General features: G+C 43.3%; 1 protein-coding gene and 1 long non-coding RNA gene across 5 annotated transcripts in view; both read right to left on the bottom strand.

Moving 5' to 3' along the window:
- Positions 1 to 17,807, bottom strand: part of ARHGAP6 (Rho GTPase activating protein 6) — a 502,260-nt gene that overhangs the window by 179,636 nt on the left and 304,817 nt on the right. The window lies entirely within an intron of this gene.
- Positions 9,461 to 17,044, bottom strand: LOC119566416. 2 transcript variants are annotated; one of them, XR_006287839.1, is made up of 3 exons: positions 16,937 to 17,044; positions 11,176 to 16,088; positions 9,461 to 10,033 (listed from the first exon to the last, which is right to left on the bottom strand). It is a non-coding gene; the product is annotated as an uncharacterized LOC119566416 (long non-coding RNA). The 2 variants fall into 2 exon arrangements; XR_006287840.1 differs by having other exon boundaries at positions 9,468 to 10,036.

Consider the following 17,807-nt stretch of genomic DNA (forward strand, 5'->3'; position numbering starts at 1 on the left):
GAAATGCCGCCGAGAAGCGTTGCCATTTCTTGGCCGCATTTCGGCAGCGGTGCTTCCTCCCGCTGCTGCTTTTCGGCGGCGGCATTTCAGCGACGGGGTGTCCAGCGCCCGCCACAGTCTTCTGGGAATAGCAATATGCTATTCCCGCAAGAAAGGTTGGGGACCACTGCACTAGACTAACAATCTATTCCAGAAGCATTAAACTTTCTTGAAAGGCTGACATTCATCATCTAGAGCTCACTTAGGCCAGAGAGAAACATACACTGTAAAATGTAAATGCTCTGATGCCATTCCAGGAGAGAAAACAGTTTGTGTTTCTGAGACAAGAGAAATATATTGAAACAGTGATTTCCCCATGATCCAGTTTAGTTATTAATTTTGCAAGGCATGAAATACAAGGATCCTAACTATTGCTACTGTATTTCCACTGGTAATTATTAGAGAGAGGTTGGTTTTGGCACTCTGTATGGAGGACCACAACTGACATTCCTTTTTGCTTCACAGAATGAAAATGCCATTATGCAGGCTCTCGCTGCTTAAAGACAATACAGGCTCATTTGCAACCATAAACTGTTTTCCCTTCAGATATTATGCTGCAATACTAATTTGTAAGAATCACCAATGACAGAGGGCCTGATTTTACAACCCTTACTCACATAAATAATGCTTATGCAAGTAGTCAAGTTGACATTAGCAGGGCCACTCACACAAGCCAGAATTAGAACTGGGCCCTAAAAATCTAACTAGGAGATCTGACAATTTGATAGATCTTACTTCAGTGCAATACACAGAGTTAGAAGTCTTTGGCAATCCAACTGGTTCACTTTCAGTCAAGGTTAGCAGGCCACACTTGGGGGCGGGGGACGTGGAAAGGCACAAAAAAGCTCTATTCAATGCACAAATCAGTTTCTATGGAAGCAGCTGAAAAAGACCAGGAGTCATAAAAGTAAAACACATATGGGGGGGATGCTAGGAACAGAGAGAGCGTGCTCCTTTTTGGGGGGGAGGAAGGGATGGATTATTAAGCACTCAGATATCACTGTGATTACACTGTGGTGTAAAAATGTTGGAGGGCAGACAGAAGAAAAGGGACTATTCTGAAGGGACAGAATTCCTTTGCATCTCTATTACTCTGTTTCCTCTTTTCCTTTCTTGTTTCTTACTATCCGCATTGTGCTCATCTTTCCTCTGCTTTTTACAGAGCATTGTCTCTTGTTTCTGCCAGTCCTGATGTGTTATCATGAAGAAATGAAATACTTCAGTTGGAAACAGTGCCCCCTTGTACTGGAGGATGCACTGCATCCAAATGACTACATAACACAGAGAAAGTTATGAAAATTGCCTTTGTCATCATGCTTCACTTTTCTAAGAATGATCTGCTCATTAGAAGCTCTAGCAAGGCCGTTGGAAAAGAGGTTATTTCTGGATGTGGTCCTGTGGATCTTCTCCATCTTCCAGAAAAAGAAAATCCAACATATTGCAAGCATTATGCCTGAGGTTTTTTTCCTCCTTTAAAATACTTTAGCAAGAAGTTCTTGAGATTTCAAGACGCCCCAAGCTCCTGGCTCCCCCCACCAGCCCTTTAGATTTATTGCTGTTCTTCAGGTTTAGTTTTCTGCTCTCAAGGGCACATTTGCTGCAGGATACCAGGCTTTGGTAAGATATAAACTTTCCAGTATATGGACAGGTAGTTGATATTTTGTTTGATGTGCACTGCACGTTCTCAGGAACCATGTTGCACACACCTGACAGTGTATATAGCACACCCAAAATGTTTGATAATGCTGCCTAGCTGAATGTACTTAAACATTTGTGTTACACTGGTTCTACCTCCTTCCCTGTGTTTTTTTCAACCTCTTTTCTCTCTTCTTTTTCTTCTTATGTTTGTATATCTTCCTCCAGTCCTCTCCAATTCATAAATGACGTGAAGGTAAAACAAACACTACAAAATCTGACAGCACAGGGGGCCAGATTATGGCCCTTCCTGTGCAATGATACAAAAGAGTAAAAGAGGAGGCATCCCGTTATTCCACTGAGGGAATGTACTATACCACCACTTCTTCACAGAACTGCCATGTCCCCCACCATACAGGGAAGGGGCAGGAGATTGGAAGTGCGGGACATGACCCTGTCCCCATGAAGCTGGTGGCATAATTACACCAGTGCACTGGAAAGGGTATGCTGCAGCAGGTCTATACCAAATGTGGTTATTCTCTCCTCAGAGCAGCAGGAAGACTGGGAGGCTACTCTAGGACAGCATAACAACATACTACTTCTTACTCTAGGCTGCATCACAAACTAAAAACCTAGCCCTGAATTCTTAAACTGTGTGGCCAATTTTAGGATCTCAGCACTTAGTTTTTCTCTTATTGACACAGCGGCTTTGTCACCATATCCACTTAAGACTACAGTACAGTGAATATGTAAAGGAGCACTCATCTCTTGAGTTTCTCTCAGTGGCAGCATGTGATACCACTCTCCTTTTCTTGCCCTGGTGCCCCCTGCAGGCTGCTGGCCAACCTCGGTTGGTCTTCAGTGGCTTGGCCCTCCAGCCAACTCACAAAGTCCGAACAAACCCCTTCCAGGTATTAGAGTCCTATAACTAACAATCTATTTGCCTTTGCTGAGATCTTCTGTCCTGGCTCTGGACCCTTTAAACACAGCTCTTTGTTCAGGCTCCCAAATAAGTTCTGACTCCTTCTTGGGGGTTACACCACTTTGTCTATGGCTGGTGGGGGAACCCAGGCCCACACGCTACCTTGAGTTCCAACCAGGGTATCCTAGACACAGCACCCATGCACTGCTGACCCACTACCTGTTGCTGCTGGTTCCCTGGGCCCCTTCCTACTGGGCCCTTTTACCTCCAGCCCTATCTCAGGGTCAGCATCATCAGGTCTCCTCTCTCTGCAATCCCAGTGTAAGTTCAGACAGCCCATAAACTCAGGCTAATTTACAGGCTCCTCTGGCCAGAAAGGAGACTACCTCCTCCACACCCAGCCAGAAACTGTCCTGCTAGGCCCCTGCAACTCCTTTTATCTGAGGCTACTGAGCTCTGATTGGTTGTTACTAGGTCCTATAGTTGTTGGAGAACCAGATCTTTGTGGTTTTAAGATGGCTGCTCCAGCGAGTCCTCTCTAAGCAAGCTTGGCAGACCCATGTTTGTCGCTCTTTTCCCTTCAGCTCAGTGCTTCTTTGAGTGGGGTGTACTAGGATCACAGGTCCCCCACCAGGGAGCTGCAAAGGCTGAATACCCCTGTCGCAGCATTAAAATCTCTGTGATAGAAGAGGCCCAGACATTCCACTAACAATATTATGTAGCCAATTTTTTTACAATTGTTAATTACAAGAATTTTTTGAAGATTATCCCAGTGAAGCTTCCTGATGCTCAGTAGCTTTACAATGGGTGCCAGCCTAACATCAGCTTACTTGCATTTCATAAAGTTATAACACAGACATGGCACTACAACAATGCATTATATGATGGATCCGTGTGCTCTTGTTAATAGTTCACACGTTATTGGAAAGTACACATTTTGGCTGTAATACCTTTAATTATAGATTATGTACTATCCAAACATCACAATATATTCCATGTGTATGGAAACAGCTATGCCATGTTTGTCTTACTTTCATATCACATTTACCCCAATCACTAATTTTTTTTTTTTTTAAATAGAAACAGGTGTGTGTGTACAGGAATGTATCCTAGACCATAATCTTCCATCAGCTGTATGGTGTACAGGGTTGCCAACTCAATTTTATATTTTGTGTTTTCCTTCAAGACTCATCTCCTCGAATCCTGTGACTATATGTGAATCTCAGTTTCCATTTAAGGGGAAAAAAGGTTTCTAGCCCTCATAATTGTGGAGAAAAGCTGTGACCTGAGTGCACCCTACAGGCGCAGAAACCAAAGGACAAATAAAAATAACCCCAGAATGTTTTTAATCTCATGATCTTTATGTCAATCTCATGATTTTTTGAGGTCTGACTTGATTTTTGAACACTTGAGGTTGGCGTTCCTGGATATAGAGGTGAAAAGTTTATAGTAAATTACAACCAATAGATACTGCAGACCACCAGCATAGTTTAAGTGTACCTGAGTGCACACCTTCTGTTATTGCACTATGGATGCATTATGTTCCCTTTGGTTTGAAAGGCTGCTGGCCAGGGTCTTCTCCCTAAGGAATTGTTAGTGGTGAAATTCATTCCCTAGCTTGGTTTTCCATGTGTTCATCTTCTATGGATGCTACAAAGTCCATCTTTGCTACCAAACATTGAGCGAGAAAGAAATTGAGGTTGAAGGGCTTTTGTTATTATGATGCCTAATATGGAGTTCTACCATATTATGTCTGCAAGTGGATATTTATGTATAAAATTAATTAGATACATTTTTCTATGGATGTTACACAATGTAAAAGCAATCCAAACAATATGGGTTGGGTGCTTAGGTATTTTTTATAAACAGAAATACACATGTATGTATGTATGTATGTAAGTAATCGTCTTATTTGAACAAAAAACCATGCGCCTTTATCTACACATTTCTGAATGCTTATTAGGACTTGTTTACTCTAGAGACAGGATCTACAGTATACCTGTTTGAAGTAAGATACTAAGGTCCTGATCCTGAAAACATTTACATATATACATATATAAATAAATAACTTCACTCATATGAGTACTCATGTTGATTTCAATGGGACTACTCTTGCATGTTCCCAAGTTTCTCCAGGATGGGGGCCTACATTCCCCGTTATAGATTTCAGAATATTTGTATTACAGGCACAAGGGTGTAATATAAGCCATTTTTACTTCAGAGCATTGTATACCAAGGCAAAAAGTAGTAAAGAACTAAGAACATATTAATAAATTTTAAAATTCTGCATCTTCAGTTCTACACCACTTATATTTTGTAAACATTATAAGCTTTGCCACTTATATTTTGTAAACATTATTAACGGTGGGGAGCTAGGGGCAGTTCAGAATGCTTTAATACTTGCTCAAGTAGTTATTCATGAGTTCTGCTATGAATTACAATTATGTACCATGGCTGCATTTGAGGAAAATATTGTTAGGTTCATAATGTCTTTAACTCTTGCAGTCAGAAATACACAAACCTAGTATTATATACATATATAAAATAACAGCTAATTCTCTCAAATAACTGCACAAGAAGCTTTCCACTTCTTTTACTGACATGGGTTTCAGGATACCTGGAGGACCCTGATCCTCCTACACTTTCTCCCTAGGTGTGCACTCAAGGGTAACAGATGCTCTTTTAGATTTCCAGATGCTCAGATAATATGATAGTGTACCTGGCAGAAATGAATAGATGGGATAGATGCACTTAGGATGGGATTCAGGCAATGCTGGATTCCACCGCTGGTTTATATTATAGAAACTTCAAGCTTCAGGTCCCAAACAGAATTCTAGCTCAGGGTTCTCAAACTGTGGGTCATAACCCCAAAATGGGTTGCGACCCCGTTTTAATGGGGTCACCAGTGCAGGTGTTAGACTTGGTGGGGTCCTGGGGTCAAAGCCGAAGCGGGCCTCAGGCTTCGCTTCAGCCCTGGGCAGCAGGGCTCAGGTTAAAGGCCTCAGGCTTCAGTCAGCTATTTCATAGTAGCTAAAGCAAAATCTCCACATGTACTCTAAAAATTACATTAGCTAATGAGAATCAAACTTATTATATTTTTCTGACAAAGGTCTCTGTGGCATACAACCGCTTTAAGCATTTTAGTAAATGCATACAATTTCCATTTCTAGTTATCAAAACTATTCATGCATCTCATAAAACATTAAATGATATTTTATGACAGCAGATGGCATCATTTAGTTATTTTTAACTGTGATGTTTGGTCCGTTTACAGTTCAGCATAATTCGTTTTTGGAAGGTTGGCAGATGTGATGTCGGCAAACAGTATTCTGGCCCAATGAAAAAAATATGCATCAAAAAAAGAAGAAAACAGTGATTAAATCATCTCATTGGCTTGCCTTTGGTTTAACTTCACAAAATCCTTACAATCAATATTATTTATCTCAATCAACCTGACATTCCTTCATGCATCCTAATTTTCTGATCCTGTAAGTAAGCCCCCTAGAAGCCACCAGCTGATTACATTCATATCTTGACATGATCAGTTTGAGTAATGTCTGTTTTACCGACACATAGCAGACAAGACCACATCTCAGTGGTAATTTATGGTCTCCTTTTCCCAACTGTTCCCACTGGAATCATTAACTATTCGAACCACATCAATCTAAATTGCTTTATAATACTACATTTAAACTGCCAGTTTCTAGGTAATTCTCTTTAGAAATATTCACAACATTTGGTTTGGTTATACACGAAGCAGAGCAAATAATGTGCTATTAAGACATGTTTAAGAAATTTGTACGCCCCAGCTGGAATAAAAACTTTAATTTTTGGAAAAAAAACAAACAAAAAAAAAAAACCTTGTGAAACTTCGGGATTTAAAAATGACACTGATTCAGATTTAAAACAACAACTGCAATTCACATAATGGTAAGAAACTGTCTTTATTCTTTGTACTCATTCATCGTTAAGATGGAAAAACAACTTATGAAAATAGGGAACTGGAGATCACGGCAGCCTCACAAGTGGCTGAAAAACAAGATCTGTTATTCAACTTATCTTTTTGTAACTTCTCTCTTGGTATCTGACCACAGTGATGAGAAAAAAGGCAAAAAAGATAAACACATTTTTGTCTTTTCGAGGCTAAAAAACTTTAAAAGGGGGAGCAATAAAAACAGAGAAATCTCTGCACAGTCTCAGACCGTTTTGGAAGAAACAGGGATTGAGAGAAGGGAATGAACTGAGCTATTTTCCTTTTCAGAAGAATACTAAAAACATTATGATCCATCACATGGTGTCTCTAATGTGCCCATCACTGTGGTTTCCAGGATCTCTCTCTCTATACATAACATAAATAGTTATATTTTTCCAAAGGGTTCTGTTACCTTTTTCTGCATAGTTATACAACAAAATGAATAGAGTGGTTAGTGGGTGCTTTCAGCATAGCATTGTTTTCAGGTAGCCCTGCAAGATTTGTAAGAGTTCTGAGTTTGTAAGAGTCCTGAGACAACAGCCTTCGTAGGTGTTGCAGTGTAAGATTCCTCCCAGAAATTTCTGAATGTCTGGCTATGTAGTTTGGTGTTGGTGACTCTTAGGTCAGGTCTACACTACAGATCTATATCGGTATAACTATATCACATGGGGGTGTGAAGAATCCACACCCGTGAGTGACATAGTTATACCAACCTAACCCCCTGTGTAGACAGAGCTGTGTTGACGGGAGGGGCGGTGGACTAACTATGCCAACGGGAGAAGCTCTCTCTTCGACATAGTAGCATCTTCACTAAAGTGCAATAGTGGTCCAGCTGCATCACAGTACATGAAAAGACCTTAACCCTTGCTCACCAGGGATAGTTGGGATGTTACTGAAAATTTCTGCCTTCTTCAGCCTGCATGCTAACAACTTGTCTGGCTTTCTTTCCTAGCTCTACATAATTCTGCTTTCAACTCAAGAGCAAATTCTCTCTCAACTATCAATCCTACAAACAGATATGCCAGTACACACTCTGTGACCCACATGGAGTCCCAGTGAAATTAATAACGCTGCCTGATGAGTGACAATTCACACCAGTATAGCTGTATGTAGCAGAGGAGCCTTCATAAACTCAAATTTATGTAGGCCATGTCTACACTACGAAAGTACTCCAATTTACAGAAGTTGATTTTTGGGAACAGATTGTATAAAGTCGAGTGCATGCATCCACACTAAGCACATTAATTTGGCGGTGTGGGTCCACAGTACCGTGGCAAGTGTCAACATTCCGAGCGGTGCACTGTGGGTAGCTATCCCACAATTCCCACAGTCCCCGCTGCCCATTGGAATTCTGGGCTGAGCTCCCAATGCCTGATGGGGCCAAAAATTTGTCAGGTGGTTACGGGTAAATGTCATCAGCCAACCCTCTCTCCCTCCGTAAAAGCAACAGCAGACAATCATTTCGCGCCCTTTTCCCTGGATTGCCCAAGCAGATGCCATAGCACAGCAAGCATGGAGCCCGTTCAGCTCACCACAGCAGTTATGACCATTGTAAACACCATGCGCATTATCGTGCAGTTTATGTAGAACCAGCACCTGAAAAACCAGGCGAGGAGGCGACGGCAGCGCAGTGATGAGGACATGAACACAGATTTCTCTAAAACCGCGGTCCCCAGCAATTTGGAGATCATGGTGTTACTGGGGCAGGCTCATGCCGTGGAATGCCGATTCTGAGCCCCGGAAACAAGCACAGAGTGGTGGGACTGCATAGCGTTGCAGGTTTGGGATGATTCCCTGTGGCTCCAAAACTTTCACATGCGTAAGGGCACTTTCATGGAACTCTGACTGCCCTGAAGCGCAAAACCACCAAGATGAGAGCAGCCCTCACAGTTCACAAGCGAGTGGCAATAGCCCTGTGGAAGCTTGCAACGCCAGACAGCTACCGGTCGGTCGGTAATCAATTTGGAGTGGGCAAATCTACTGTAGGGGTTGCTGTGATGCAAGTACCCAACGCAATCATTGAGCTGCTGCTACTATCAAAGGTAGTGACTATGGGAAATGTGCAGGTCATAGCTTTGCTGCAATGGGATTCTCTAACTGTGGTGGGGCTATAGACGGAACGCATATCCCTATCTTGGGACCAGACCACCAGGGCAGCCAATACATAAACCGCAAGGGGTACTTTTCAATGGTGCTGCAAGCACTGGTGGATCACAAGGGATGTTTCACCAACATCAACGTGGGATGGCCGGGAAAGGTTCATGACACTCACGTCTTTAGGAACTCTGGTCTGTTTAAACGGCTGCAGGAAGGGATTTACTTCCCAGACTAGAAAATAACTGTTGGGGATGTGAAATGCCTATAGTTATCCTTGGGGACCCAGCCTACCCCTTAATGCCCTGGCTCATTAAGCCATACACAGGCACCCTGGACAGTAGTGAGGGGCTGTTCAACTATAGGCTGAGCAAGTGCAGAATGGTGGTAGAGTGTGCATTTGGACGTTTAAAGGGTCGCTGGCGCAGTTTACTGACTCACTCAGACCTCAGCGAAACCAATGTTCCCATTGTTATTGCTGCTTGCTGTGTGCTCCACAATTTCTGTGAGAGTAAGAGGGAGATGTTTATGGTGGGGTGGGAGGTTGATGCAAACCGCCTGGCCGCTGAGTACGCGCAGCCAGACACCAAGGCGGTTAGAAGAGCACAGCCGGAAGCACTGCACATCAGAGAAGCTTTGAAAACCAGTTTCATGACTGGGCCAGGGTACTGTGTAACACTTCTGTTTGTTTCTCCTTGATGAAAACCCAGCCCCTTGGTTGACTCTAAATTCCCTGTAAGCCACCCGCCCTCCCCCCTTCGATGACAGCTTGCTTGCAAAGGAAATAAAAAGTCACTATCATTTAAAAAACATGTATTCTTTATTATTTGATTATAAAAATAGGGAGATAACTCACACGGTAGCCCGGGTGGGATGTGGGAGGAGGATAGGAGGGAAGGAAAAGGCCACTTTAAAACTTCTTGAATGACAGCCTTCTGTTGCTTGGGTTGTCCACTGGGGTGGAGTGGTTGGCTGCCCGGAGCCTCCACCCCCCGCATTCTTGGGCGTCTGGGTGAGGAGACTATGGAACTTGGGGAGGAGGGAGGGCGGTTAAACAGGGGCTGCAGCAGCAGTCTGTGATCCTGCTGCTGTTCATGAATCTCCACCAGACGCCGGAGCGTGTCCGTTTGATCCCGCAGTAGCCCCAGCGTTGCCTCATGCCTCCTCTGATCTTCCTCCCACCACCTCTCCTCACATTCATCGGCCACTTTCCTGTCTCTGCTATTGTGTCCCTCCACACATTCTTCTGAGCTCTGTCAGTGCCGGACAACTGCATGAGCTCAGAGAACATGTTATTGCGCACGCATTTTTTCACCGCCTTATCTGAGATAGCCTTTGGGACGGAGGAGGGAGGCTTGAAATATTTGAAGCTGCTGGAGGAAAAAAAAGGGAGTGAAGTATTTTAAAAGATACGTTTTACAGAACAATGGCTATACTCTTTCACGGTGAACAACACTATTCACATTACATAGCACATGTGATTTTGGTACAAGGTTGCATTTTGCATCTTATATTGAGTGCCTGTGGCTTTGGTGTTAGAGATCACACACGTAGTGCCAGGCAACAGAATTCAGCTTGCAGGTGGCCATGGTAAGCCATAGTCTTTTGGCTTCTGCAACCTTCATAACAGCAGCGCCCTCCTCTCCCATACCAAGAAAAGCACGTTGAGTTGGCCATTTAGTGCTGTGGTTTTCCTGTTAACATGCGGCAGCAGAAACCAAACTAACCCCTCCCCCCCATCCAAGTCTCTGGGATGATTGCTTTACCCCTCACCCCACCAAACGGCTGGTAGCAGGGAAGATCCCTGCTAGCCAAATGCAAACAGCTCAGGGCCAATGCCCCCCATCTCCCACCACATGGCTAACTGAGGGGAGGATTTCTTTTCAGCCACAGGCAAACAGCCCAGTAGGAACGGCCACCTCTGAATGTCTCCTTAGTTAAATTGCCCTATTTCAACCAGGTTACCATGAAGGATATCACTCTCCTGAGGATAACACAGAGAAATAAAGAACGGATGTTGCTTGAATGCCAGCAAACACCGGGACCATACGCTGCCAGGCTTTGTCATGCGATGATACCAGATTACTTGCTACTAGCATGGCGTGGAAAAGTGTCCTACCACGGAGGCCGGAATAAGGCTGCTTTCCCCAGAAACCTTCTGCAAAGGCTTTTAGAGTACCTCCAGGAGAGCTTCATGGAGATGTCCCTGGAGGACTTCTGCTCCATCCCCAGACATGTTAACTGACTTTTCCAGTAGCTGTACTGGCCACGAATGCATCCCAAGTCCTCATGGCTACTTAATCATAGAATCATAGAATATCAGGGTTGGAAGGGACCTCAGGAGGTCATCTAGTCCAACGCCCTGCTCAAAGCAGGACCAATCCCCAATTAAATCATCCCAGCCAGGGCTTTGTCAAGCCTGACCTTAAAAAACTTCTAAGGAAGGAGATTCTACCACCTCCCTAGGTACTTGCTTTTATAACATATATTATATTTTAAAAGGTACACTCACCAGAGGTCCCTTCTCTGGCTTCGTTGGGTTGTGAGGGTATTTCAGTCAGGGTTATAAAAAGATCCTGACTGTTGGGGAGAATGATGTGCTGAGTGTTCTCCTCAAGCTCGTCCTCCTCCTCCTCATCATCTTCCCCATTCGCAAAATCCTCAGGCATGGTGGAGAGTACCCCATCATCGGAGTCCACGGACAAGGGTGGGGTAGTGGTGGCGGCCCCCCCTAGAATTGCATGCAGCTCAGCGTAGAAGTAGCATGTCTTGGGCTCTGTCCCGGAGCGTCCGTCTGATTCTTTGGTTTTCTGGTGTGCTTGTCTGAGCTCCTTAAGTTTCACGCAGCACTGTGTTGCGTACCTGCTGTAGCCTCTGTCCCTCATGGCCTCCGAGATTTTTTTAAATGTTTTGGCATTTCGTCTTTTGGAATGTAGTTCTGATAGCACGGATTCCTCTCCCCATACAGGAATCAGATCCAGTACCTCCAGTTCGGTCCATGCTGGAGCTCTTTTTCAATACTGGGACTGCATGGTCACCTGTGCTGATGAGCTTGCCTGGCCAAACAGGAAATGAGATTCAAAAGTTCCCGGGGCTTTTCCTGTACACCTGGCCAGTGCATCAGAGTTCAGAGTGTTGTCCAGAGCGGTCACAATGGTGCACCGTGGGATAGCTCCCGGAGGCCAATACCTTCGAATTGCGTCCACACTAACCCTAATTTGAAATGGCGATGTCGATTTCAGCGCTAATCCCCTCATTGGGAAGGAATACAGAAATCAGTTTTAAGAACCCTTTATGTCGAAAAAAATGGCTTCATTGTGTGGACAGATGCAGGGTTAATTCGATTTAACGCTGCTAAATCCGACACAAACTCATAGTGTAGATCAGGCCTTAGTTTCTGCTCTGTAGACTTATAATTTGTCTTTTCAAATGTGTTGCCCCTCAGAGCTTTAATCTCTTATTCCCATAATTGAACGCTTTAGATTTGTTTCTCTCCCTCTCCCACCCCCCAAAATGAAGAGAGGCTAATAATTTTTCCCCAATGTAGCTCCCATATCATGGCCCAAGAACAGTCAGATTATAACCTGTATTTGGTATTCTGATACCATCTGTATATACACAAGTGAAGACACTAGTTAAATGGTATGTACTTAATAGCAGCTGTATTCATTGGCTTACATATCTTCTGCCTGTTATCTGAGATCTTTAATAAAGATTTAATTATTAAAACTAACAAAGTAAAATAGCTTAGTTGCACAAGTCATGGATTTCAACAGGAGAGTGAAAATGACTGAAGAGAGTGTCAAATACAAATACCTGAATTAAGAAAAAAAATTTAAAACAAAATCAAAAATTGTCTTAATTTTTTTTTTTAAATCACAATGATAGCTTGAAGCTCACAACCAAAGCATTCATCCTTTATCTTCTCAGAGCTGGACAGGAAATGTGCTTTTTCAGCCATTCTCAGAGCATACTGTTTTACTTCTGAAAGACAAGCTAGGAAGTTTGAAAAAGAAAAAAAAAAAAAATCAATCTCTGGCATGTTTTATAGCCACATTAAATTACAGAACTCCCTTCTTTTTTTTTTCCTGTTCGGATTCATCATTTTAAAAGGAGTATCAGCACTTTCTGTTCCTAATATTTCTTATTTGCTGGTCTGGTGACATATTCAGATTTTTTCCCCAAACTGGCAGAAATGGGAAGTGAACTCCCCTATTTATCCACAGCTGAATGAATGGTACTTCCCCCCCCACCCCCGACCGTTATACCAACATGCCTGAACCCAAAATTGGAGGGACCATTTCTAAGGTACAAGGTAGTGTTCTTTACCCATTTAAACCATGTATTTTCTGCTGAGTCAACTTGAATGTGGCTACTGCTCCAAAAAATAATGGATAAAGATTATAAACTTAACTCACACAGCCAGTCCTCAGAGATCATCCACATTGGGTATCACTACAATCATAACTGTAACCAAGCTAGACAGTTGGCATAGACAACTGTATCACTTTTCAGCAGTTCTCAAACTGTGAGTTGGGACCCCAAAGTGGGTCACAACCCCATTTTAATGGGGTCACCAGGGCCAGTATTAGACTTGCTGGGTCCTGGGGCTGAAGCTGAAGCACGAGCTCTACTCAGACTCTGGCCCTCTCTCCCCCAACTTGTTGTCAGAATGGGGTCGCAGTGCAATGAAGTTTGAGAACCACTGACGTAGGTGCTTTGGAAATTTTTACTTTTTGTCTCTAAGTTCCATAGAGTTTCATTGAGATATATGCTTATCTCACACTCTTGCAGAGTCTTACTTCAACCTCTTATAGCTCGTTTATGGGGTGTCACTTGCAGCAACTCCAGAAAAACTAATTTTCTGCTCACCTCTTCTAGCACTTTGCCACAGTGACATTTTCTCCCTTCTCCCTGCCTTTATACCTGGTGTGAGGAAAGGTGGAATGTCTCAGTATCCAGCTGTATCCGTACAAGCCAGAATCCAAACCAAAACCAGACTCACTGACATTAACCATACAAATCAAACTAAAGGGCCCGAGAACCTTTTGGCTGGAGCCAACCGCCAATTAAGCAAATCAGAATAGAAAAGATGCTCAGTACAATCATATGTTTTTAGCTACTATACCTGTTCAACTTTCTAGTCTAAGGTCCCGATTTCCAGGACTAAACTTGTCTAGAGAAGTGCTTTGGAACTTTTGGTAAAAACAAACGGCTGAAACGACAGTTTTAATGCAACTAGTCTCATTTTAAATCCCTGCAAATGCACCTTAAGGATATTTGTATGAAAAACATACAGCTGTACTTACCACTTGATCTGTTTATGAGAGTTAGAGATTAATAAAATTCTTATTGCTTATAAAACAAACGGCATTTAAAATTCTTAGTAAACATATTACAGTACATTGCTATTTATAATAAGTGGGGTTGCTGTTTGCTTTTTACCACTGTACTTTTTACTAAATGGTACTAGTTCCAAGGACCAAAACCTAAAGGATATTATTACATTAAGACTAATCATGAAACCTCAACCTAAAAGAAAAAAATTTAAAAAAAATTTTGTACCTAAATCTGATCTTGTTAATGGTAATCTGGGAATTAGAAGAGATTTTTATTGGGAGTAGATGGCAGACTAAATTACAAAAAAAGTCATGTTTGAAAACAAAATCAGTGTTTTTCTAAGAGAATTTTCTCAGCCAGTTTACATATTCTATACTGTTCAATATTTGTCATATAAATATACACAGCTTTCTTGCTTTCCAATTTTCCTCATGATCTTCTTAACCTTATTTGACATTAATTTTACTGAATATTATAAACATATAGAGCAGAATATTTAATGTGGGGTTTTCCCTATTAGCAGTAAAAAAAACAACAACCCCACTTGAAAAATGTAATTGACCACCCTTTGGCGTCTTGGACAGCATCCTAATGTCCAAAGGCCAGATTGTGATTACAGTGCTGTAAATCCAATTTAAATTGATTTAATCTGGATTTAAATAGGTGTAACAGAAATCAGAATCAGGCCGCAAAGCTAAGTGTTGAGCATATAATGGTTTCTGGTCCATCTGTCTATATTTTATTTCCAGAAGCTGATCAATGTTTGTAAAACCAGTTGGGATACCTTGAGAAAAAAAAGCTGTTATACAGTGCACACATTTTATTCATATTGCAATTTAACTGACAGAAAACCTCTAAATGTGATACTGACTGACAAGGAAGCTTTGACTTTGGTTTTTAATTTAGCTAGTCATTTACCTACCAGAAAATACCCAACCCAGCAATCACTACTGTTGCTATAAACTGTGAAAATATAAACAAGTAAATCTTTTAGTATGTTTTGAAGTTAAAAGTGGAATAGTCCAACCATATCTTGGGTAGATATTTAAATACCAAAGCCATGGACGGTAGGTATCCATTAGCTATGCTTTCTCCATTCTCACCTTACATAATGAAAATGTTTATACAACTCCAAACTGTAGTCTGTTCTATTGCCTCTTCTCAAACATCAAAAGGCATGCTAGATTGTGTGTTGTATCTGACATTTTCCCGTTAAAGTTTTAATAATGACAACTCCAGTGTTCAAAAAAAAAAAAGTGATTAAAATGGCTCACTGTGATTAATGAGCCTAGCACATGGCTCCTGTACACATAACTCTTCTTCAGATATATAGTAGTCTATGTATAGAATTAGCTTTAAACTATTTGCACAATGAAGTTTATTTGAAATATATTATTCTGAGTTATTTAGAAATTACTGAGCATCCACACTCTAAAAATCAGGCCCCTTTAAAGTGAAGTGAAGTTGGGCACTCAAAAATGGAGGTGCCTGAAACCCCTAGACACTTCAAAAATTTAGCCTTAATGCATACCACCCTGGCATAGCTCCAGAGAGTAGAGAAACAGCCTGGCTATGGTACCACACTTTAAGGGTCCACCATCAGGTTTCCTGTGTGCCTGTAAAATTCTATGGCTGGTGTGGAGGGGTTGGGCAGGTTAGCCTCAATGCAGCCCTTGTGCTACCCAGCCATGAGATCCAGCTTCCACACACAGTGACATCTTATATTTTTTCTCCCCACTGTGAGAATTCTCCCCTTAGAGAATTCTGTGTATGCTACTTTCACTTAAAGGAAATGATGTTATCAGTGGCAGGACCAGCAGTACAACTCATTTGTTCTAGTTCCATGCTTTATTCACCACCAAGACTCATGGCCTTCTTAATTGGCTGGAGGGCTTGATGATGAGTGATGGGAAGAACTCCCTGCCAGAGCTAAACAGGCTTTCTTCAGGTTCACTGCTTTTCTTATATAGTCTGTGAAGGTATTTATATTGGATAATCAACCAGCACTTCATAATGCCTCAAAAGAGCAACACATTTCCAGATTGCCTGTGGTCAGCTTCCTGGGTCTTGGTGCATTTACTAGGGCTGTCAAGCAATTAAAAAAATTAATTGTACAGTTAAACAATAAGAGAAGACCATTTACTTAAATATATTTCCATGTTTTCTACATTTTCAAATATATTGATTTCAATTACAACACAGTGCTCACTTTATATTTATTTTTCTTACAAATATTTGCACTGTACAAAAACAAAAGAAATAGTCATACAAGTACTGCAGTTCAATCTCTTTATCATAAAAGTTGAACTTCAAATGTAGAATTACACCTCTACCCCAATATAACGCAGTCCTCAGGAGACAAAAAAAAAATCTCACCGCGTTATAGGCAAGACCGCATTATATCGAACTTGCTTTGGCCCCCCCTGTTCCTTGTTCCCTGACTGCCCCCTCCAGAAACCCCCTTCTCTAATCACCCCCAGGACCCCACCCCCTACCCAACCCCCCTGTTCCCTATCCCCTGACTGCTCCGACCCCTATCCACACACCCCGCCCCCTGACAGGCACTCACCGGCAGCAGCGGGAAGTGGAGCAACGCAGCCCCAGCCCGCTCCACTCCCCCACCTCCCAGCCGCGGCGCTCTGCTTCCCGCCCCTGGTGAGCACAGGGAGGTTGGGGAAAGGACGCCCCCCGTACTCACGTGAGACGGGAAGCGGAGCACCGTGGCTAGGAGCTGGAAGAGTGGAGCAGGCGGGGGCTGGGCTGCTCCGCTTCCTGCCGCCGGTGAGCGCGGGGAGGTTGGGGAAAGGAGGCCCTCTGCACTCACCAGTGGCGGGAAGCGGAGCAACGTGGCCCCAGCCCACTCCGTTTTCCTTACCCCGGCCCCAGCCATGTCGCTGGGGACGAGGGGGGTTGGGGAAAGGTCCCGCACTCACCTGTGGCAGGAAGCGGAGCACTGCGGCCGGGAGCTGGTGGAGTGGAGCGGGTTGGGGCCGGGCTGCTCCGCTTCCGCTGCTGCCAGTGAGTGCAGGGGGGAAGGGATCCCTTTCCCCAAGCCACCTCCTCCGAGTGACACGGCTGGGGCTGGGGCAAGGGAAGCGGACTGGCCCCCCGCTAATCCCCTGGGCCACTCTGGGACTGCGGGGCCCCCAAAAGTGCCCTCCCCCCACAGCTCCTGCCTCCCAGACCCTGGGTGGGGAGCCCCCGACTGCCCCCGAGACCCTCTGCCCCTTATCCAACCCCTCGGCCCAGCCCAGCATGCTCAACACGCTGCTCAGAGCTGTGTGTCAGAGCTTTCCCGCGTTGTATGCGAACCCACGTTATATCAGGTCACGTTATATTGGGGTAGAGATGTATGCACAAAAAAATAACAATGTTCAAAAATAAAACAATGTAAACTTTAAAGCCTACAGGTCCACGCAGTCCCTCTTCTTGTGGAGCCAATCGCATAGACAAACAAGTTTGCTTACAATTTGCAGGAGATAATGCTGCCCGTTTCTTGTTTACAGTGTCACCTGACAATGAGAACAGGTTTTTGCATGGCACTGTTCTACCAGCGTCACAAGATATTTACGTGCCACATTCATTAAAGATTCATGCTTCAACCACCATTCTAGAGGACATGTGTCCATGCTGATGATGGGTTCTGCTCGATAACAATGCAAAGCAGAGTGGACCGACGCATATTCATTTTCATCATCTCAGTCAGATGCCACCAGCAGAAGGTTGATTTTGTTTTTTGGTGGTTCAAGTTCTGTAGTTTCCACATTGCAGTCTTCTCTTTTAAGACATCTGAAAGCATGCTCC

Source organism: Chelonia mydas, chromosome 1 (genome assembly GCF_015237465.2).
Source record: "Chelonia mydas isolate rCheMyd1 chromosome 1, rCheMyd1.pri.v2, whole genome shotgun sequence".
Classification (NCBI taxonomy): domain Eukaryota; kingdom Metazoa; phylum Chordata; order Testudines; family Cheloniidae; genus Chelonia; species Chelonia mydas.